The sequence below is a fragment of the Phasianus colchicus genome, chromosome 11, assembly GCF_987193195.1.
Source record: "Phasianus colchicus chromosome 11, bPhaCol1.hap1.1, whole genome shotgun sequence".
In the NCBI taxonomy this organism is placed as follows: Eukaryota; Metazoa; Chordata; class Aves; order Galliformes; family Phasianidae; genus Phasianus; species Phasianus colchicus.
This window is the reverse complement of record NC_143446.1, coordinates 18,262,967-18,286,281: the sequence shown is the minus strand read 5'-3', so window position 1 is coordinate 18,286,281 and position 23,315 is coordinate 18,262,967. Positions and strand designations below refer to the sequence as shown.

General features: G+C 40.1%; 3 long non-coding RNA genes across 5 annotated transcripts in view; 2 read left to right on the top strand and 1 right to left on the bottom strand.

Annotated features, from left to right (window-relative positions):
- LOC116236852 (uncharacterized) overlaps positions 1-6,895 on the top strand; it is an 89,343-nt gene extending 82,448 nt beyond the window's left edge. The window contains exons 6-7 of the long non-coding RNA XR_016470152.1: positions 1,123-1,247; positions 5,691-6,895. This is a non-coding gene — a long non-coding RNA (uncharacterized LOC116236852). The remainder of the gene's footprint in view (positions 1-1,122; positions 1,248-5,690) is intronic.
- LOC149916466 (uncharacterized) lies at positions 1,241-22,823 on the bottom strand. 3 transcript variants are annotated; one of them, XR_016470159.1, is made up of 7 exons: positions 22,442-22,823; positions 16,782-17,492; positions 15,820-15,940; positions 8,133-8,200; positions 6,779-6,847; positions 4,000-4,137; positions 1,241-2,987 (listed from the first exon to the last, which is right to left on the bottom strand). It is a non-coding gene; the product is annotated as an uncharacterized LOC149916466 (long non-coding RNA). The 3 variants fall into 3 exon arrangements; XR_016470160.1 differs by having other exon boundaries at positions 16,859-17,492; XR_016470161.1 differs by having other exon boundaries at positions 16,782-16,938.
- Positions 13,104-16,871, top strand: LOC149916467 (uncharacterized). Its single transcript, XR_016470162.1, has 3 exons — positions 13,104-14,484; positions 16,588-16,705; positions 16,780-16,871. It is a non-coding gene; the product is annotated as an uncharacterized LOC149916467 (long non-coding RNA).
- Positions 22,824-23,315: the final 492 nt, after the last annotated feature.

The following is a 23,315-nucleotide window of genomic DNA, read 5'->3' as shown; positions in this document are numbered from 1 at the left end:
GCAGGAGATTCCTTACAACCTTAGCTGATTATGAATACAAATCATCAGGTTTATATACACATGGTTAAAAATTCATTTTTGATAGCAATGAATGGGGGCGGTGAAAAATTGTAAATCAAAATACATACTTGAACAGTGTCCTGTTGTGTCATGATAAAGGGGTAGAAACGTGTGAATGACAGTTGTGGGAATTATTTCTTTTTCTTATTTCCCATCTTTCAGAATTTAAACTAATAGGTGGGTGTTCCATGAGAAGACAGACAGCAATTGGAATTGTATTGGTCACATGTAGCAAACAAGTAAGATATAGGCATCTTTATAAATCAAATCTACAGCTAGAGCACAGACAGATTAACAGGTGGTGAAACAACAGATGACACGTACAATGCTAGTGGTGAAGACATATGGTCAGGTTGAATAGTTTGGATGAGTTTTAATTCAGCATAAAACACTTTTTTTTTTAAATAGATGGCTTTTAAAATACTAAGGAATGATTTTGCTCTGCCCATGTTGCCTGCTGGCCCCTGGGACTAGAAATTAATCCAGAACTGTTGTTGGGGTAGCGAGCACTAAAGCTGAGCAGTTGCTCATGTTTGCTTTGCACCAATTTGAAATGGTTCTCCTGCTCAACTTCTCAAGCTGTGGCTGAAATCAGTGACCACTGAAGGTCAGTTAGAGTTGTCCTGATCACTCAGTATTTCCACAGTTCTTGATGCTACTAGATGAGAAGTTACACTGATGAGAACATTACACTATTGCAAAGCCAAGGATTCATTTGTCTTGCAGAAGTTCTCACTGCCTAGGTGGGGACAGGGGGGAAGGGTATTGCTGGATCCCTCGTGGATGAGGCCAAAAACAAATGTTAGCCTTGGAGTAAATTAAAGGCAGGTAAACAGAGCAGCAGAAATATCAGTCATAATAATGAAGGTGGAAGTAGATGGATTTTCCAGATTGGTAACCTTCATCAAACAAATGCAGGGTGAGATCATTTGAACACAGCCTGGAAGAATTATGGAATGAAAAATAAGTTGAGTAAATCAACAAGCGTGTCAAGTGATACTCTGCAGCGAAGATGGAGGTTTCTTTTTTAATCTACTGAAAAGGCACATTCTATTCTCACAGGGATGAAGCTATAAGGACTCATTGCCAAGAAATGCTAGTGGATGCACACCTTCAACCCCCTCTCACAGAGAGCTATTGATGGGCTTGTGTGGCTGAGATATTTATGAAGAAACTTTTTGTACAAGGTATGAGTGTATGTGCGCTGTTGCATTTAGTGCTAAAATAATTGCCTGAGGTGCTGAACAGACAAAATCAGAAGTGTGAGGAATGAAATAAATGAAACTTGTCAGGTCTGTACCCTTTTCATACTTTTAGATAGTCAGAATTCTCCTTCTGTGGGAAACTCACTTTCCTGATCCCCAGGCTGTTAGCAGGAAGGATTGATTTGAGGCCTTAACCTATGCAGTTCCAGCTGGGACATTCAGATGGTGCAGACAGCACACGAATGGTTGTTGCAAATAATAATATTCCATCACTGATGGTACTACGTAATAGTAGGCAGAAAGAAGGGTTATGATTTATATCGTGTGTCATGCCAGTGTAAAAGAGAAAGATCTGCTGAAGCATCTGCTTGTTTCTCCTGAGAACAGCACTGTCAGCTCAAGATTGTGCCCCAAGGTGTGTTTTGACCAAGGGAAAATAAAACACCTGTATAGACAGGTGGGTACCTCTTATCCCAACAATGACAGCAGCATGACCATACCAGACAGGCTGTTAATCTTTCAAGGCTTGTATATCTTTATCTACCTCACATGCTCGAATTTTGTCCCTTAGGTTTTGAAGCCTGTTCTGACTTCTACACAATTTAGATTTTCAATTTAGATATCACTAATATTTTTTAAATATTGTTTATCTGCTGCCTAGATTCTAGATGTCTTCCAAAATATCTGCACCATCTGTCACAGTCTAAGAATTACCATTCTAATTATCACTAATAAAGGGATGAAGTCATTTGTTACAAAATTTATGCATAGCACCAGTCACCCATTCACCCAATACACAATTGAATCTACCACTGGGGGATTCTGGATAACTCACGAGTCAAAGAGTGGGTTAATTGTATGCACAGAGGGCTAAGAGGAGTGTATTGGAATTGTGTAGATAGTTTGAAAGGGTGAGTATGAATTGCCATATGCGAGATAGAGCAAGGATGGACTTTTAATTGGTGATGGCAAAATGAGGTTGTTTTGAAGCATAGTGTGGGATGAGGGAGATAGGTATTTATTCCAACAGTGGATTCCACAATAGCTATATCTAGTTTGCGTTTTCCAAGAGTAAGGGTGCAAGGAATGATTTAGTGCTCTGTCGTAAGCGTGGTTATGGTGGCTACAGGTTAAAGGTCACACACTGGGAAAGGAAAGCAGCTGCTTTCTAAGCACTCCTCCAATAAGTTTATGGAGACTTTATGAGAAATGTCATCATCTGTGATGTAGGCTCACCTGCTCAGCCAACAAAACAGCCAATAACTCCAGGGTTTGGAGACATCTGAGTTGAGGTTTTGAGGATGTTCCTTTTAGCACCTGATCCAAAATCACAGCTACAGAGTTTGGAGTACTCTAGTGAGTCTAGCACACAACACTTAAACAATATTGTACAATCAATAGGTGTACAATCAGTAAGTTTACAGAGGTTAGGCTAAATAGGATTATCGCAGTAAAAAGAGAATAAATGAAAAACACTCACCAATGTTGTAGGCTCACAATAAACCCCACAAGCAGCAATCTCCAGGAAGAGATCCTTCCTTAGTGGCAGTCAGCACTTAAATGGGATCTAGGAGAGGTGGAGCTAGGCTCTACCCCTTCTGGTAACACAGGTGAATTGCCTTCAGCTGTGCTCCTACAGCTGACTCATTGCTTGCCTCAGGTGGTCAATCAGAGGTTCAGGCCGTGATTCAGCAGTTCCCATACAAATACAAAACCTTTGTTCTGATGCAAACATCAAATGACAAAAAAAAAACAAAACAACAGTATAACAAAAACTGCTATTAGAACATCTAACTAGGTTAAATGCCATTCTTATCTTAAGTAAGGCTAAAAACTATAGGCATATGTTTTCCACAATCTGCTAATCGTTAATTAATATCCAGGATAACAAAATAAGCCCACTGCATCACTCAGATTTAAAGATCTTGTGCTGGAAACTGTTCCGAGTTGTCCTTCTTTGAAATACTAAGCTCACCAGAAAATTCCCCATAAGTCTTTTAGTTTCTTCTCCACTGAAGGGTACTCTGAAATTTTCACCTTTTTCCTTTTGGGCGTTTATACAGAAGATGACCACTGAACATGAGCATGAACAACTTTTACTGTTCCTTGAGCTTGAGGTTCATAATGCTGTTTGGACATTATAAGCCCTTAAGTGCTGTAACAAAGTGAACATTCAGCTCCAGAAATTTAAAATCCAGGCAAAGTGAACTTGCTGATTAACTCTGTGAATGAAATTCGTAGTTTAGTAGAGTCTCTGATGACAGCAAATGAAAATCTGTCTTAAACTGTAGCAAAACCTGCAGGAAATACAAGGCACCTGCTGAGAAATCAGCTTTCTCTTTAGCTATTACGTTTAATCTCTTTGACTCTTGTCTAGTTCTTCTAGGGTAGTGGGAACATAGGTATGGATTTTACAGTGCTGTCATCACCACTGAAATGCTCATATTAATCTAGATTTGTATGCTATATGGCTGTTGGCAATGAGGACAGTTAACATTCCAGTATCAATTTCCCTTCAAGGATACTGAAGAGCATTGGAAACATTAAGCTTTGAGGCTGGTAATTTACTAATGAGAACACTGATTCAAAGAGAAATTAGAACCTTAATCTCTCACCCATTGAAGCCAATAGAAATCATTTTGCTATTTCCTTGGGCAGACTCTGTGTAGCTTGTAAAAGGTCACAGAAGAAATCACAGAAAAATTAGACTGAAGTCCAATAACTTTTTGCTTACCCAGTAGGAGAGTAGCTGCCCCTTGTGCTGCGTCTGTCTCCTTTCTGTCTGAATCCCTTTTCCTTAGCGCAGTTGAAAAATATTCCAATAAACCTCGATTTGCTGGGATCTCATTCCCGTGTCACCACCAGCTGTGCGCTGTAGCAGAGGAGATGTGGAACAACATTATAAAAGCTTTGGAGCTCTATTATTTTTCATTCAGGCTGAACACCAGGGCCTCTTCCTTGGCACCCTGTGGTGAAGGCTGATGCTCTAAGCAGATTTTGGAAGCTAAGATCTCTTGGGCAAGTTTCCTACAGAAGCATAAAGCCGGTCCCACCAAATTGAAGAACCAGAGCCTTGCCACTGTGTTCACATGCTCACAGTGACATGAAGTCCTTTAGTACAACTCAAGGCGATGCCCGATTTCATAGAAATGACATTTCCAAATTCTTTGAAGCAGTTAAACTTTAACAAAAAGCTGTACTGCGCTGCTGAGACCTTTCATTGAACTAAAGCATCCGGTTTTCAGAGTGACACGGTGACATTGAGGAAATCACAATTAAGTTCTTCAAACGTGTTATTTTATAGGTAGTATCCTCTAAGGCCTGATCCAAAGCACTCTGTACTCAGTAGGAACTATTTCACCTCGGGGCTCACTCAATGTTTTCCAGCATGCTCTGTCTCTGGTAATATTTCAAGCAGTTTATTACAGAATTTCAGAATGCAATATGCATTGCTCGTGTGGCTAGAAACCTTTATATCAACAGTCTAGATAAATGCCAGCACTGCTATCATAATATACTTCAACAGAGGTAAGAAATATAGTGATGTGTTTACAAATTTGATCCATTCAGGGCCCTGGGCTGTAGTAACTTATATATAGGAGCATTTATGCGCAAAACCGCTGGAGCATACACATGATTATTTATCAAGATGCTCTATGTATGGTGTTGGTGTTATGCATTAGCACCTACTTGATATAACAGGAATAAACACTTCATGAAAGAACACAAAGGACACCAGAAAGGTATATCACAAACATATTCTTATACTGAACCCACAGAGTATTTATGCTGTAGGTTCCACATAAAGTGCGTGTGAGCCAGCCAAGTACAGCCCTCCCAAAACTGGATAAGCAGTACAGTTTTATAATGATGATATAACTGAAAGAGCCTTCGTTGACTTTAAGTACAAACCTTATGTTTTCTAATGTTCCTTCAACTTTCTTATCACATAAAGGTCATTCCACAGCACAATAGAAGGAATAGATGTATATCTACGATATGCACAGCAGATTTAAGCATTTGTACTCATCTGGGTTCAGCCAACTGTGGTGTGCAGTGAGTGGCAAATGTATTATTCTGTTGTGCCGTATAAAGTATTATTTCGGATGTTTGAAATAATGCATATAGTTAAAGGTTATGGCAGAATAACGTTAAAGGAATTCACCGTTTCTTGGCCTGATGGTAGTATGGATGATAAAAACGAGATGGTTATTACAGCCTTGAAGCATTACAGTTATTTTGCTATGATATTAGTCCTCAAATTTTGTTATAGCCCTAATATGTTGCCTGAAAGTTAAAATCCAATTCACAGGTCTGTGATCACTTATTGTCTAGAATGTAATTTCTAAAAGAAAACGAGTAGTGATCTTGAGGATAAATCTTGGTTTCTTTAAACTTTTCCTTTTCTATTTTTTTTTTCTTAAGAGGAGGTTTATTCTTCAGAGAATGAATCAATCCAGGACTGTGACTTCTAGATTGAAATATGCCAAGATGAATATCTCTTCCACTTCATACTGTTATCGCTCTTTGTTACCAAGTTATTATGGACTACAGGCAGCAAGTGCTTCTGGACTTACAGCGATACACCGCAGCTGTCAAGTGACCGAGAGCTTCCAACCAGACCCTGCATGATTTGAGAGGCCCAATGGATTGTTTTGGTTCTACTTGTGAGATATTTTGAAATATTACAGTGTCCATTACCGTAGCACTTCACTGTCCTTAATGCTGTTTAATCCATCAGTTTTAGAGTCCCAAACCAAGGACTCCCTGCCAGTAGTCACCGCTGCTGATGCAATGAGCATTGTCAGATTGCAACCTTGGCCATAACAAGGTCACGTAATAAAGCACATGACAGAGGAAAGACTGTAATAATTATTTCCATTGTGTATAATAAATAATATAACAAAGGTTAGTTGTAAGCATTAGAAGAGCCGTGAAAGTCAAGGCAGTTCTTCTGTGTTTCTGATTTTTTCTGTGTACAGAAATAAAATTAAGAAAAAAGGAAAAGAATGGGAAGAATGTCCCAGATAAAGCAGAGCTGCTTCCAGACAAGCTGAGAAAGAAATAAGATAGCGTCTCAACTATGACAATGCAGAATAGAAACTTAATATTTGTTCTGCAGTTTGTATTCTGTGTTACTTTACTTTAAGGGACCGGGAAATATTTGATTAAAAAAGGACTGCTGTTCCTGTTCTCATTGAGATTTCCCTTTGGAACTAGGGGTACTCAAAGTCATTTCTTCCACCAAAGATATCCGATATCTCTGTCTTTCTGGAGCTTCACACATGTGATTGGAAATCAAACATTGAAGGCAAATACTGCAGTTAAGTATTAAACCTGACAGTTTTATATGTCTTGTACAATAATTGATTCCATGTTATGCTAACCTACTCCACAGGTTAAAGCAGTGAGGGACAGCTCCATCTCATACAGGAATCCCCGAATTATTATTTTTAAAGTATTTAATAGCACTGAGGCAATTCACATTTCTGTTTTCTTTTATAAGCACTTACATGGTTGAACAGTAGAATACAGGGAGCACTTGCAGCGTCTAAAGGAGAAACTCAACCCTGAAGTTTCCTCTGAAAAAAGAAAACATAGTAAAATAATAGTAAAATATTTAAAATAAGGGTTTGGGGTTTTGTTTTGTTGTTTGTTTTTTTTTTTGTTTTTTTTTTTTTTTTTAAGGAGCTTATCTGTCCATTCTTTCTCTCTCTGTGCTGCTCTGTTTATTACCTGCTTGTGGGTTGTCAGAGGAGCTCCTTCCCACCTCTTCAGCTGGGGAGTGCTGGGTGCTGGCACAGGCTGAGCAATTTCTGGCATTTCAGAGTTTATAAACAAAGCAAATGAATGCTCTTTTGAACACTCTCCTACCAAAAACACATCACTATAATGTCAGCGATGACAAACTGTGGATTCACCCACACTCTTCTTGATGGGAAGTTTCCAAGAAGAGCAGCTACTTCCCCAGCATGGTGATAGAAACCTGCAGGTCAGGAGGAATCTCAGAACTGCCCTCTGTCCTCCCAGGTGTTTCCATTTCACCTGAACCTGTGTTAAACCTGAAAAGAGAGGCTGCTTCTGCAGGCAGCTGCTCGAGGCACCCAATTAATATAGGAACACCTGGATTCACACCCTGCTCTCACTCAACAACCATTTATGCTGTGCCAAGTGGAAAACCATTAACTCAGGATTAATGCATGAGACAATGTCTTTTTATCTACTGTTAGCAGTAATTGCTGTGACCTAGTGCCTGTTGAAGTAACAGAATTTCTGCTTCAATAAGGACCAAATCAGGCTGTACGTGGTCAGAGACAACTTCTTTTTACAGGTAGTTTTCAGTGTATATTTATGGTGAGAAATGAGTGCCGCTTTCTTTTTGCGCATTAGAAGTGCTGGGCTGAAGAAAATGGGTATAACTTTTCTTTTAATTCTATAATCTTATTACCTTGGCTCCAATAAAAACTGATAATGAAATCTGAGGATATTCAGAACTTGGATTTTTTCCATTAAGTTTAACTTTGTATTTTTATCAAGCAATGTGGTACTTACTAGAGTCCAACTCTTTTTAAGACTATCCAGGGAAACATAAACCCTTGCAGCGAGCCATTTTCTGTCAAAATTACATCTGACCTGCATATTTTTGCAATTCTCCAATGCATTATACAGTCAGATCAGGTTGTTCCTTGACCAGTTGTTCACCCCTATCAATTGCATTAGCATTTAACCTGTCAGTTTAAATTACAAAGGTAACAAAGGTTTAGGAAGGTTACAATAGATCCAATCTTATACAGAAGTGTGGAAGAATAATCTTAAATCATCCTTCAATGCAAGTGTTATTTTTTCTCCTGACATACATATACTCACCTTCTAGAAACATCACTGTAACTGTGAGCAGCTTTTTATGGTGGAGGAGTACATGACATCAGCAAAGCCTGTGAAATAAGTACCAGCAGTAAGACAAACATGTAGATTTTGTTTGATCTTAGATTGCATCACCTGTTCTCATTTTCTTTTCTGTTCTTCATCCTTTTCTAGTCTTAAATTTCCTCTTCTCTCCGGAGACTTTATTCCTCATTGTGCCTGATTACTAATTTAGGCCCTATTCTGTAGTCTCATAAGCACCTCGTCAGGGGCTGGAGTCCATCAAATGCTGCTAAATCTTGATCCTTTAGACCTGAGGATACCATGGCTGTTAGAACCCAGCCTCTCCTTGAACTGTGGTCGTCCTCTGCTGCACTCTTACAGCCTCGCTGTGTCAGTTTGTCTTTGCGTGGCTTCACTAACGTAGGTATTCCTGTAGGGTTGTTCCGAGGCATAAGGAACTTGTGCAAAATGCCCCCTTCCAGCCCTGCATTGCCCTCAGAGCATCAGGAGAGCAGAGCAGGAAACCACAGGGTGTGCCTATGAACAATAATGTTGCAAGTGCCACTGTACGTGTCCTGAATACAAAATGTCATGTAATTTCCACTGCAACTACCCTGCCAAGCTCCCTGTACCCCTCCCAAGATCAGCACAGGCACTCCATAGCCTTTCACGAAGCTAAACCAGCATATGTTGAGCCCCAAATGCCACTGACTCAAGCAACAGAAAGGAAAAAAGAAAAAAAGAAAAAAAAAAAAAAGCAACCAAAAAAGCAAAATCCTAGTTCTGTTAGCCTATAAATGCCATGATATTTCTTCATATTTTGCTCCCTTTCTTACTAAAGGTAAAAGAAATAGATTCTGCCAATAGTATTCATATGCACGGAGCACACACCAAACTCATTCTCTTTTGTCTGCAAGGAAACTGTATCATTAAGATAATAACAAAACAATACCAAAAGTAAAGCCAGATTGTGGCTGTTGCTGAGTGCGTGCTCTTAGTTGTGTATTTCTTCTAATATTTGTAGATGTTTGAAACACAATAAAAAGATACTGTTCCCAGTGTGTCCAGAATGTGTGGCAAGAAATGCTCTAAAAATAGCAGTGCCTGCCTGTGTATTAAGTTCAGCAATGGGCAAATGCTAAAAGCAGTGTTGGAAAAATAGTTTGGGTGTATATCTTTGTATGCTTGCACAAACACCGACTTCACTGCATGCTGCATTAGCTGTGCTGTGATGAATGCTGTTTAATAAGCAGAAGAGAGGAGGTGGCTGCGTCTGGGCAGTGCTGCAGTCAGGATGTGTGGGTCCCACCATCACCAGCTGCCCCACAGCATACAGAAGGATATGATGCTCCCAGCATGGCATCTGAGAGCTGTAACCATCCAGAAATGGATATATGTAAATGCGTAACTGATTTAAGAACAACATGAAAATCTATTGAGTATTCAGATAGATAGAAAATAGACCTCAGTGCCTCCGTGCCAGTCAGCGTGAATTTCCAGTGAGCCTTTAGAGCCATGCAGGCATCAAAAAGAGTCTTCGCTGTGACAAGAACAACTCAAACCCTGTTGATGTCATCCACAGCGCTGAGCAAAGACAGGTGGATTGCTGTACTGATCCATGCCAGGTTTTATTAAACAGCACATTGGGAATTGTCAAACTTCTGAAGGCTGCCACAATATCAGTGCACTCAGAGGGCTCTTAGGGCCTTCTCCCATACACTCTCTCTTTTCTCAGTGCCTATGGAATAATATTAAGGAGCGACACAAAAGGTGAAGTGATTTCCATTTTCAGTGCAATGTTCACTACTTCACTAACATAACTGTAGGCTCTGTTCTTCCTTACAGAGGCAGAGCTTGGATTTTGGTAGTTTTCAGCCCAATCTCACCTCCTGTTTGGATCTTCAGCCTCCCTTATCCTGGCCAGCTGGAGCTGTTCCTCCAGAGGAGGTTCCTCCACCAAACCCATCCTTCACTGAAGTCTGCAGTGAGTGCAGTGGGGGGATCAGGCTGCAGCTGGGGAGCTGACTGACTCAGCACACAGATATCAGAACAGATTTCCTGGTGCTAAACAGTCCAGGAAAAAAAAAAAAGCAGGTTTCATCTGAAAGTCCTGCTTTATAATTCCACCTCCTTTGCAGTGAATTTCTTTAGTGAATACATCTGAGAAGTATCTTTCTCATTTTTCATGACTTTTTTTCCTTCTGGAAGAGCAGAACATTAAAGCTATTGAAAGTGGACTTGTTCCAGATTTATTTTTTGTTGCTTCGCTGTTATTTCCTCTTTCCCAAAAGAAGCAGTCTTCATTGTGGAACAGAAAATCCACTGCCCTCAGGTGTCCCCAGGGACACAGCTGGGACCTAAAGTTCAATCAAGGAGACAAAGACATGAACAAAGAACAGAAAACCACAGCCCTTCAGTTGGCACCAGTGCTCACATCCCTGCAGCTACACTCAAGCAGCCAAACCTGGAGTTAATTATGCTTTGGTCCTAATCCATGTCTTCCCCCCATGAAAAATGAAAACTAAATACGAGGCTTTTCCATGGGTTTATATATTGAATTTTCTGGGGCACAGATGAAGATATTTGTGGGAAAATGATGAATAGAGCAAATCACATCATCTGGATGTCCAGCTGCCACATTGGTCCCCACAGCACAGAACGAAATTTTATTTGGAAACAGGAATAGCAAAACCATTCTATTCCCAGTGCAATGGAGAGCCCTGAAAAGTGGAAATGTGAAAAGCAGAGTGAGAGAAAAAGCAATGTGAAGACAACTTCATTTCAGAAAAAAAACACCAAAAAAACAAAACAAAACAAAACCCCAAAAACAAAAAGAAGATTCAGAACAGCGAAAATATTTTTGAAATGAAACACCAATTCTGAAGGAAATGTTTTGAAAAATTAATTTTCAGCTCCAAAATGAGCGTTATAAACAATTTTTTTTAATTACATGTGTTACGTAGCCATTGCTGTCATGTTTCCTATTCCAGATGCGTTCTCAATATAAATGAAATTAGGCCATGTATTCAATGCGGCACACATGCTCTATTTATGGTTTGCAATCAAGCTGTGGAATTCAGTGCCCCTCTCTATCATGAAGTCAGGCTCCGAGGCTGAATGACTTCATATCCTTAAATTTTGTCCCCACCATATATTCCTGCTTTGGAGAACGAACGCCTGAGCTGAAGGCTCCAAAGTAATTTGTTTGGAGTGCTGACCTTCCTTTGAGGTATTACCACAGTTTGTCACTCTCCTGTTCACGATATTGGATGAGACTTACTTACCAGTCCTCATTGCCCGTGCTATCAAGTTGCTTAACTTAAATATTTAAAATGGAAAATGATTTTCTGTTTTATCAATCTGGAGTAATTCAGGGAGAGGAGCTCTGTAGTACCTGGGAGCTCCCTGGGTCTCCTGGTGCAGTCCTGCTGTGTTAATGTAGAGCAGGGAGTGCCACCTGGGTTCACTACATTCAATCTCTGATTAAAAACAGGAACAGAAAGAGAGATGAAGAGATGCCCTGGAGGCTGCAGACTTCCTTCAAGTGCCCATGTCCAGGCCCAGAAAGCCAGGAGGCAGTGATGCCAAATGCCTATTTCCATTTTTTGAAACTTTTACTGAGCTAAATACCCTTTATATTTGCTGTTTAAAGCAGTAGCTACTTTCAGTTTTTCTTAACTATGACCTTTCCATTTATTGGGTCAAGGATATAATCTGACCATGGTGTTGGAAGTCAAATAATTCCTGACACTTTACGTTTTATTTCTTCTAGGTGGCAGCTGTAGCCCTCGGCTGCTGATCCATACCTTGAAGAATTATTGATTCTTATGTTTTGCTAAAGAAAATACATAATCACATTTTCTCCTCAAACTGCAAGGATATAATATATATATATATTAGTCTCTTTCTACCCATCCATTTGTTCCTACAACAAATACAGTGCGCTGCTCAGCCTAACCTAAATGCATCCACCCTGCTAAAAACATAATCTTCAGAACAATTATAGTCACAAAGTCTCAGGCAGTTTTCCTGCAGAGTACAGCAGCAATCTGTAGAGGAAAGTACAGACAAGGAAAAACAATAGCTCAATTACTTCATCTATTATTAACATTGTGGCTCTACTGAGAAATTTAATGACAGGATCACAATGAGATGCTGACATACATGTCACAATAATATTGTCATAGCAGGTGCGTGTACCAAATGTAACTTCTGAGCAATCTCTGCTACACAGAGTGAGGGTACTCCTGTTGGAGCATCTCTGCCATTAGCTAAGTGTGTCTAATTCAGATGTACTTATCCAGGATGAAGGAGAAGAGACAAGTTTGGAGAAGTGGCTTCTGCTTCTGAACACCTTCTGTCTGTCAGTGCCTGCCATGCCAAGATCTGTTGGTGTTCTCTATTGATAGCCATCTAGCTGCAGATTTTTAAGATGTGTTTAGATACCACGAGGCACTGTGTAAGTTTTAAAGGCACATAAATATCTCTCTGCACTTACAGAACATCACCCTGAAAACTATTCCCCTTGGTCCGTCAGACCCAGGGCTCTCTGGTGCTTGATGGCATTGATTTCTGTGTAATGCATTGTCACCTCAGAGAGCAGATGCTTCACTCTCCTCTGAAAGGTAAATTACAAAGGAGCGAAGAAAAAACAGAGGAAAACTTGTGAGAAGGGGTGGAGGAGGTGAGACAATAACTTCAGCAAAGGTGAAGCTGTTCTCTTGAATCTGGTTCTCTCAGGCAGAACTGAAGTAGATAAAACACACGTTGGCATCTTAATGCTTAGATTTTCTTTCTTCCCTTTATCATAAAATGAAGGAAAATATTTCCTCGCCCATCTTAGATCTCTCCATCAGACAGCAGATCTGTAAAGCTATGCCAAAAAAGAAGAATGTTCCCAAAGCAATAGAAATTCTTGAAGTTTGCTTGATAAATTATTTCTTCATTTCTATATTCAAACAAAGCTCGTGTATTTTCATGCAGCATTGAACAGAGAAATACTGTGAATTTCTGTAGAAAGCTGCTATCTTTTACTTGGAGAAGTCATTTGCTCGGCTTCTCAAAGCACAGTAAAACACTCTGCTATCCTTCCTGCACCCTACTGAGTGAAAGTGCAAATAGATTTTTTTTATGTTATTAATTGGATAGTTTCAGATTTTACTTAAAGTAATTCAAGTGTTTCCTATGTGTTTTTCAAACTAACCTGACAGGAACCTGATATTACAGTAATGTCAATCTCAAGGAAAGCCATCGTTAGACATGCATTAATGTCAGTTCATTGCGAAAATGTGCAGTTCAGAGGACTGAGACAAAGAGGAGATGCTCTGCAGAGCAAAGCAGGACCACAGAAGGGCTGGTGTGAGCTGTGCCTGGGTCCAGAGAGCCCCTGAGCCTCTGTCAAGGAGGCTGGTAGGTCAAGAAACATGCAAGTTCGATAATTAAATGAGACAGAGCAGACTTATTATTACATTACAGTGTTAATTGAATTCTTAAATGATATCATGGCATCCAGATGTGTGACTGGAATCACACAAGGTGCCAGCCAGAAGTGAAGAAGGGAGGAGTGAGCCTTTGGGGTTACTTGGGCTCACTCATGCCCTGGGACCTCAACAGATCATCAACCAGAAGATGGAAGGAGGAAAAGTGACTGTTAATGGCTTCTAGATGGAGATTCGGATTTTTTTTCACCAGTTTCTCAACTGAGCAGAGGTTAAGGGGTCTGTGGAGCCTGGAGCACAGTGGGAAAGTTCCCAGCACAGATGGAAGAAAAATGGCATTCAGGATGCAACGGTGTAAATCTCACATTTCCAATCAGCTCCTCCCCACCACCAGCTTTTGTCAGCTCAGTCAAATTAATTGGTTTCAACTTTCTTTTTTAAAACTATAAATTCATTAAAATTTTGAAAAATTGCCATCACAAGAAAAAGCACAGTCTTCAGTTAACAGTGTCAACCTGCTGTTGCACTGGCTTCTTTTAGTTCTTAATTGGATATGTGGAATCAAATTCTGCTTAGCAAACAGTTTTTATTTTGGCAAATCAGCTTTTTTTTTTTTTTTTTTTTTTTTTTCAGTTGTAAAAGAATCGTCAAGAAATTCCCAACCATCTTGTATTATTTCCCAGATGTGGCAGTAACTTAATGAAGTCATAGCCGATTTCAGACTACATTCTTGTATCTTTTAGGGCTTCCTGAGGTATCGAGGGACAATCAGTCACCATGCACACTCAACAAACTAGGAGATGATACTGCAGGAATCAATGTAGCTCTGTAATGTTTGGGGAGGTGTGGCTATGTTGGAGAAAGCAGTAAATAAAAGTACAACTCTACTGGAATTTAATGTGACCATCTAACAAGTGAGTACTTGTACCTGAGTGCTTATATAAATAACTCAGCCGAAGGAAAGGAAAAATTGTGAACTTATTAAGTATCGATTAATGTACAAAATGTAAGGCCAACACTATAAAGTTATCCTCAGCTATATGCTAATTCTGCAACCATTTTCATAGAGGCTCTTTCTGATTGGAAGCAGATAATGTCTGTTTCTCCATTCTATCAAGAAAAATCAATTTGGGGACATCATAGAGTAAATCAATATTTTCCTACTACATTACCTGTGTTTCTTGCATATACCAAGCCCCATTCCTTGTACAGGCAAATTTGTGTTTCCAAAGCTAACAGAGGGTGCCACTGTACTGTGCTTAAGCAGAAAACATTAAGAATAATGTTATGTCAATATTGCACTAACACTAATAGCAGCAACATTTTTAAGGACTCTTGGACAACTCACTATTAGCATTTCAAGCATTATGAAAATAGACAAAGGCATTGCTTTACCTGCAATAAAGTCAATGGAATTGCTGGAGATATAGCAAGAGTATTACACACATAATTACCACCATGGTAATTTATTCAATAAAGCACTCGTTTAATTACAGGAACCTATTACATTGAGTGATGTGTTTAGTGTGATTTATATCTCAGATGTAAATATTCAGAGAGACCCATGATGAAAGGAGCTCCAGGCTCCTCTCCATCTGCGTTTTGCTTGGGGTGCTGATACAGGGAGGCACAACAGTGGGTCCCACTGGACGGTCAGCGTGCCCACAGGAGGTGGTCAAGGACTGCAGCCTACAGCCCACCTGCTGTGATCAGCCCTGCATGGCAAGTGGGAGAAACCACCACTCAAGTTGGTGATCATTCTGGAAACACTCACTGCCAGCTGTTGGACCTGGGATGGGAAAGGGTAGAGCCAGCAGGATGAAGGCTGAATAAAGCCCATGGGCTCAAAGGCCCTACTGAATACTCTGGCCAGACTTCTCTTTTTGTCAGATAAATGTGGAGACCAGCTCCTTGCTCCAGCAAGCATTTGATTAAGGAAATAGTAACCATTATTTGGTGATGATGATTCCCTGCAGCTCAAGACTGTTGTCCTCTGCCACCAGAGGCATACACAAGCCAGTGGTGATCTGTGACATACAATCTGTGATATGTCCTCTTACAACATTTTGCTCATCATCAAACACCGAGAGAGCTGAAATGGTAAAAAAAAAAAAAAATTAAGTCTTTGTGCATGCATCAACAGACCGTGTATCTGAAATAATACAGCAGGAATATATACTGATGTACATTAAATTCAGAATACAGAGAATTTTTGTTCATGGTGTGGAAAATTAAATATTGTTTCCTACCAGCATGACATTGCAGTGTGCTCGCAGCTGCCTGTGCTCTCGCTGCCCTCGTTCCTTTCTGCTGGTGCCCTTGGGGCATCTGAAGGCTGTGGTGACTGCACAGAGCTTCTGAACTCCAGAGCTTTAAAAGAGAAAGATATTTAGCTTTGTAATAAGTCTCTGTCTCTGTATGAGCTGAATGTGCACTGTTTTAGTACCAAAAAATTTGCAGAATCACTCCGTTACTTAAGGTTTGTCATCTGCAGATCTCAAAACTCAGAAGAAACAGCAGCATGAAAACATTTCTATTTGAACAGAGCGCATTTTTCAGCACCCATCCCTCAGAAGATGCTCGCTTCTGTTATCACAAATTTAAACAACAGCAAAAACCTCAAACTCATTCAGACTCAACCATGTCAAACCTGACAGGAAATGACGATGCTCATAAAAGCCTCAGCTTTCTACAGAGACATCTTGCTTCTGGAAGGTGTTACCAATTGATAACACAAGTAATAGTCAGCATTCTGCATCTATGCTGATGCTCAAAGCTGCTGTCAGAGCTGTTCTTTATTGACATTGTCACGAATGCTTTGCTCCCTAGGTAAAGATTGTTTATTGTCAGAAACAGCTGACAACATTCCATAAGACATTTCTCAGTTTAACTATGTTAAAAGTCCATTTTTAGAGACCCTCTTCACAACAGCCATTCGTGAATTTACCTAAAGGCTCACTTAGAGTCTTAAAAAAGCATTTTAACTTGAAAGTAAATCTGGGTCTGTGTCACTACAGCCATGGGCAAGGAGCTGACGTCCTGTGTGCTGACCTGGTGAGGGGCTGTATCAACCCAGAGGAGTCCTGTTCCCTACACACCACTCCTGCTACACCATGAAAGATTAATGATGACCAGGTAGATACTGCTTAGTCGCTTAGTGCCACAGCATGTGCTGAATCTGCTTTATCATTATGTGTTTGTAATTTCAGACCTTGTCCTTGACGAGCTTTTAATGATGAAGAAACTACTCAACAATCGATGCTCAAGAGGTTGAATTAAGAAAGCCACCTCAGCCACGTAGGAACCATTGCAGAACTCCAGGGATGCTTCATTGCAGCACGACAAAAGTTAGGAGCAATGCTGAGGATCTGTGGAGGAACAAAGCAAGAATTTCTGTGCCCATTGCTGTATTCTCCTTCAACATATGCTGAAAACAATGCTGGAAATAAAAAGAATAAACCATTTTGGTGCTGATATTATTTAACCTCACTTTAACGTAACACTTAAGGCAAGTCACTGAAGATCAAATCTACTGAAAGATCTAAACAGTTTGCATCCAGTGGAGTCAAAAGCTGCAGGTTCTAGCTCAGGACCTCATGGCTCAGTCCTGCTGTGGTCTCACCCCTCTAGTGATCAGAGCTCAGTGCCATTTCACCCCAATCAGCTCTTACTTCCAACCTAATTTGACTGAGCTGGAGAAACCTCACGCTCTCCAGAGATTGATTCTCCTCAAACACAGCACAAAAATAAATATTTTACAAGCCATATGAATGAATCACTTTCCATTTTTCTCTTTTGCATCTGCTGCATGAAGGAGATGTTGGTACCAACTTGCAGCAGTCAGGTCCCATGCCAGGGGTCAGCAGGCACAGCTCTCCATATGCCAGCCTCTGCCCATCCCTCCTCTTTCTTGGGCTCCCTCCTAGGTTCCAAAAATAACATTTGCTACTATTCAGTTTTTGACATCGTTTTAACTCCTGCTCAGCTGTAACAATTGATTATTAAAATATATATAACTGCTCATTTGTCCCAGAAAACACATTCCTGAGGCCCTGTGCATCAGTGGCCTGCAGTGACCTCTCTGTTAGTAACAAACTTTGTACCGAAACTACTGATGTGTGAAACCCTGAGCAGGAAGAAAACTCTACATGTGGTTACACCCTTTAGCACTCAGTGGTCAGTAGCTAATACAGTGTGCCTTGAATGTGGCTACGGGGAATTAACACTTGACACATCAGGATCCCAGTGCAATAACCCTACGCTTTTGACTTCAAAGTCGACAGAAGAGTAATGTTGAGATCAAAGACTTCCAGCACAATTACAGGTTTTGAAGTCTGCAGGCCAGAGAAATGGGAGGCATTTTCCTTGATTTGCTCTTGTAGTTTTATGAACTCCCAAGATCTCTGAGTCACTCTTCCAATTTTTGATGCAAACTAATATTTGATGCACAAGGATCTGAAGAGGTGAAGGAATTTCAGATTAATCTGTGCTGACAGCAGATGCTCTTTAACTTCCCACTGATTGCTCAGATAGAATGTAAGGTTTTCCTCTCGGAAAAAAAAAAAATAAATAAATCTCCCTTACCATCTTAATCATAGGAACTCCTCCAGCCCAACTTTCTTTTACAACCGAGACACCAGTAGTAGTCAGACACTCAGAATCATACAATTTCCTGATACCGTGACAGATACATGGTTGTCCATTTTTTCTGCTCCATACGTTTATCAAATCCCTTTATCCTTCCCTGTATATGAGCAATCTTCTCTTCCTGCTCATCTACTTGCTTTTATCAATATTGGTTGCCTCGCTTCCTCTGCCAAAAGTTATCTTTCTCCGTGATGCTCCACAATGGATCATTTCAAATAGATGTAATCAATTGTGTTTATTGTGAAATTCAGTATTTTGTGGGGAAATATTTTTAACTTCTTACCGGACAGCCGCTTGTAACCAGGACATCAGAAGCATGAGGAATGCACTGTCCCTTTTACTGCTCTTGAATGGAAGAGCAGATGCTGGTTTAAGATCATCTATGATATGGTCTAGATTTATACAAGAAATAATTGCTCAATTACCATGACAACATGCCTGTGCTCAATATTCCGAATGAGCTATAAAACCTCAATAGGAAACGATTAACTCAGGCCTTGCAATCCATTTCAGACAGTGCTGCAAGTAAAACCTGGCCAGTTTACGTTGCACCCCGAGCACCTGCAAAAGCTGGAGAGGGCCAAAAGCACCCACTGCACTTTGGACAGCAAGGAAGTGCCAGTGCTGCCAGCACTGCTGCCTGGGGACTCCTGAAAGTTGCATTGCATTACTGCTTCAATGTGGAAACTCAATTGCTTATCCTTTATGAGAGATAATCTTTGAATGTAGCAGTGTACCGCATTAACCCCATTTGTTCACAAGACAGTCCTGGGCAGTTAACGTGTTTATAAATCCTGTGTCTATTTGGGGGGCTCCAGTTGGGTGACATCCTCTTTCTGCACTACAGAGTCCTTGTAAAACAGGCTTAATATAGCAATAAACCTGTTTATTTTTGTTATGGTTCTTCCATCACTCTCTTACTGCTTCTGTTTTCTTTTTGAAAGCACTTGATTGTACCATTCTCTGTCTGTTTTCAGCATCATAAAATGAAATTCACCTCATTGATCAAACGATGACCTCTATCCAGTGCCTCTTAGATTAGAGATAACAGCAGGCTGCTGTCTAACTGAGAAATAATTCCTTCAGCTCCTTCAGCTCTCTTTATTATGATTGCTTCCTAAAATATCACTTAAAACTGGGATGAAAACAAATGAGAATGTTGGCGTTTTGACTCACCAACACACACACACTGCAGTGTGTATTGTTTTAGAATAATTCATTTTACCCCTAGAAGGTGAAGAAAATGTTTAACTGCACATAACTGATAGGAAGAAAGGAGTAAAAGCGGATTGACATAATGCCTACCTTTTGCCTGAAAGACTTCGTGCTTTAAAACTGGAAAAAATGGTAGCTGTACATTCATGCGAAACTTAAATTGTGCTATTCAGGAACAGGTTTTTAAATATCAGCATTAAAGATCGCATTAGAATACATTATCACATTCTCTGCTGTAGCATGTGTTACGTATTTATAACAAGGGAAGCATGAAAAACTAATCATACACTGGGAATAATGACATGTTTTCATGGTGAGATTTGCAAGGCATTATCCCAGACATTCCCTTCTGCTGGGGCAGGAAAAGGAAGATGCTGTTCTGCACTGCTGCTCAGCATCTGCTGCTGGGTAGGACGCTGTGAAGGTGTTAGATCTGTGGTGACATTTATGCCCAAATAGGCATAAATGTGTGCATTATTTCAGCTAATTCAGGCCTACCATTGAGCTGCAGGAGATCACAGAATCATGGAATCATTAAGGTTGGTAAAGACCACTGAGATCCCAAAGTCCAGCCCCAACCCATCCCCACCATGCCCACTGGCCATGTCCCGCAGTGTCACATCTGTTCTGGACCACCTCCAGGGACAGAAACTGCTCTGGGTCCTATCACCCTGGCTAAGCAATGGGATCTCAGGAAGACTTGTCTGCCTCCATAAAGCCTCTCAGCTTCAGCCTGACTTTCCTTCAATTCTCCATACTGAATAATGCATTTTTTTCAGGAATAAAATGAACCTTTTACCCCAACAAAACATTGAGTGCCTCAGACACTGGAATGGGTTTTTGACAGCTGATCTTATTTTATCAAGTAATATGTCACCAAAGCAATGCAATTCTAACAGCGTCTTACACCAGTACAGATGACATGTTACAAAAATGTACTGATCCAGCCATGCTGGCTTGATGACCCCTTTGCACTAACATAAGTTACCCAGCAGAAGCCTTGTCCAGCTTACTGGGATTTTTGTTAAAGACAGATAATAGGGAGAAAATCATTTTCTTTGTGGCTGTAGTGTCTACCACTGCCTTTTCCAGGTGATGCAAATAAGCTGTGACTGAAGCAGACAGTGTGATGAGGTTAAGAAACTTAACACTGCCTTCCTTGTTTAAGCAAGGGGACAGACCACTCTTCAGAACTCTGTCCCAAAAGACAAAAGACAGACTTTGGAGTCTGCGCTAAGATACCTGCCATGGACCCTTCGTTCTCCAGTGGCCAATTGTGAAGTCTATGCAGAAACTGACACACCCAGGCTTGAAAACTCAGAGCGTGCTCCCAAGAGAAAAGTGCAGCAGTTTCTCAAGGCCTATCTATCACAGAGCTATGGAATAAAGACATCTTGAACAGCCCCTAGCTGGGAAAATATCATTTGGGAATCATCTCCGTGTTCTTGAGAAGGAAGTCCTTGGGGCACAGAATCTCCTCTGAGTACTCTTGGTCCTTGGCACTGTACTGAAATAACACGAGCATTATTAATTCTGAAAACTTGTTCTCACGAAACTATCTGCATGCTCCAAACTTCTCTGTATCAAGCACTGTCCCCTTTAAAAACCAACCAACCAAAACAAAAAGCATCAAAGTACGTGGCATAATAGCCCCACTGTTATCCCATAGGTGCAAGGAACTGAATTTTCAGATGGTTGCAGTTTTGGGGTAAATACCAGATAACACTCACTGCACAGCATACATTGCAATGAGAAACTGCCAGTACTCCAGACAACTCAATCCATTCTGGGATTTTCAAAACTAGTAAAAGCACACAAATAGGTTGACAGATACATTTGCTGTGTAGTACTGGCTCTGCAATGCTAACGTTGGCTGCTGCCTGACATTCCATATAGCAACATTTATATAACCAAAGTCCCTATCATTTCTAAGTTATCTGATGCACCATGAAATTTCAAGGCAGTGATTCCATTTTCTTTGCTGATCAACCTAAAGCTCGTGATGAATCAAGTAATATCAAAGAAGATAAATTATGCAGCTGTTTATTTACAGTTTACATCCCTGCAGTCGATATACCTCATGCAGAAATTGACCTTTGGAAGAACTATAGCAGCACATTATTTTTGCAGCAGTAAAATTGATGGAAATTGATGGTGCCTGAAAAACACACAATTATAGTGTCTTGATTAAAAATGGAGCACATTTCAATGAACTTTTTCCCTTCTTTGTATGATTATGATACACAAGTACTAACATTAATGGTATTTTTTTATATAATGAACCATAAAATTACAGTTGGCAGTCAAGAGCACTCTAGCAGATAAGTAAGGCAATTTTCCTCATCATTTTTCCCTTTGTTGTCAATCTTGTTGCATAGCCCATTGCCTTTTCAATGAGCTGTAATGTGAATATTCAAGATCTTGCTTTTCCCCGGTGTATATATTCCAGCTGAAATAATTCAGTTTCATGCCACCCATTTTAATAGGTTTTATTAAGTAAACTTAATATTTTTAGGTTTTCCACTACTACTAGAATTTGTCTGCACGTTGTCAAAATGAATAATGGCACCTAAATCATACAGGTTTTATGGTTAGCAAAGATGCTTATGAAGCTTACTGCACAAACAAGCTAAAAGGTCTGTTTGTGGCTTTCCACTAATACTGCCCTTCTCTCCAGACAGGTTTATTAAGTTTAGGCATATTTGAATACATACCTTCCTTATCCAATTAACTATCACTTTAGAGTGAACCGAGTTAACAGGAAACATACATTACAGCTACTAGCTCTCATATTAAAGCATTTTAGGAAGCATTTACTTTGTGCTATTTTCAATTGTCTGGCAATTTACTGCTCAATGTAAATTACAGTTACTGGAGAACGGGAAATGAGCAAAATGTTGCATCCCCTCATTTCTGTTTTGCATGGTTAAAATGGTAATAGAGATTAATATGTTATGTTGAGTTAGAGAAAAGATGTGAAATATTCTTGAGGGGAATTACCATCCTTACCTCCCACTACAGGTGAACTAATGGCTGTCAGATAATCACGGTTTTCTTGTGCTCCAGAGCAGGATGAAGACAGTTGTTGGTGAGCCCGATCTCCTCTACAGCTTGCAGTGGTGGATGAGAAAGATTCTTCCCAAAACAAGCCTGAAAACCTTACTTTTGTCCCTCAGTTGCAGTGTTTGCTCTGAGAGCTTAGCAGTAGAGAAAGATGATGTAGATAGCTCACGCTGGATAAGGATCAACATGTTATCATCAGTCAGTGCAGAGCCATGAGAAACTCATCTTGCAGACATTAGCAGGCCTTTCTGGCATCTGAAAGTCAATAGGATTTTAGGCTTCTGTATACTGCAATCATTTCCTGACTCACCCAAATCTTTCCCGATCATCCCCTCCTTTTATTATTTTCCACAAAAGATGTTATCTAAACAAGATATCACAATGCTGGTGGGTTTCTAGATGGCAACCAGCAGTGTTTAAGAATAGCAATAGCATGAAAAGACCAAAACATGTTCACTCCCTGTTCGTACGTAGGAGCCTCAATTAGAAAAGGCTGTGACCCCTTACGCTCATCACTCAGCCCAGCTGTCAAGCAGGAAATCCTGGCTCCATTCTAAAAGTTATTCCTGGCTCACAATTACTTATACACACTAATTCTAAAAGTAACTTTTAATAAATGATCATATAGTTTTACTTTTCCTCCATACAGTATGAATCAAATAATATTGTCATTATCACTCAGTGAAAGTAAAACCAACAACTTTAACTTGAGTATTGGCTAATGCTGCTGAAATCATAGAATCATAATATCATCTAGATTGGAAAAGACCTTCAGAAACAACAAGGGGAAATACTGTGGAAAAGTTCTAGGTCAACTCAT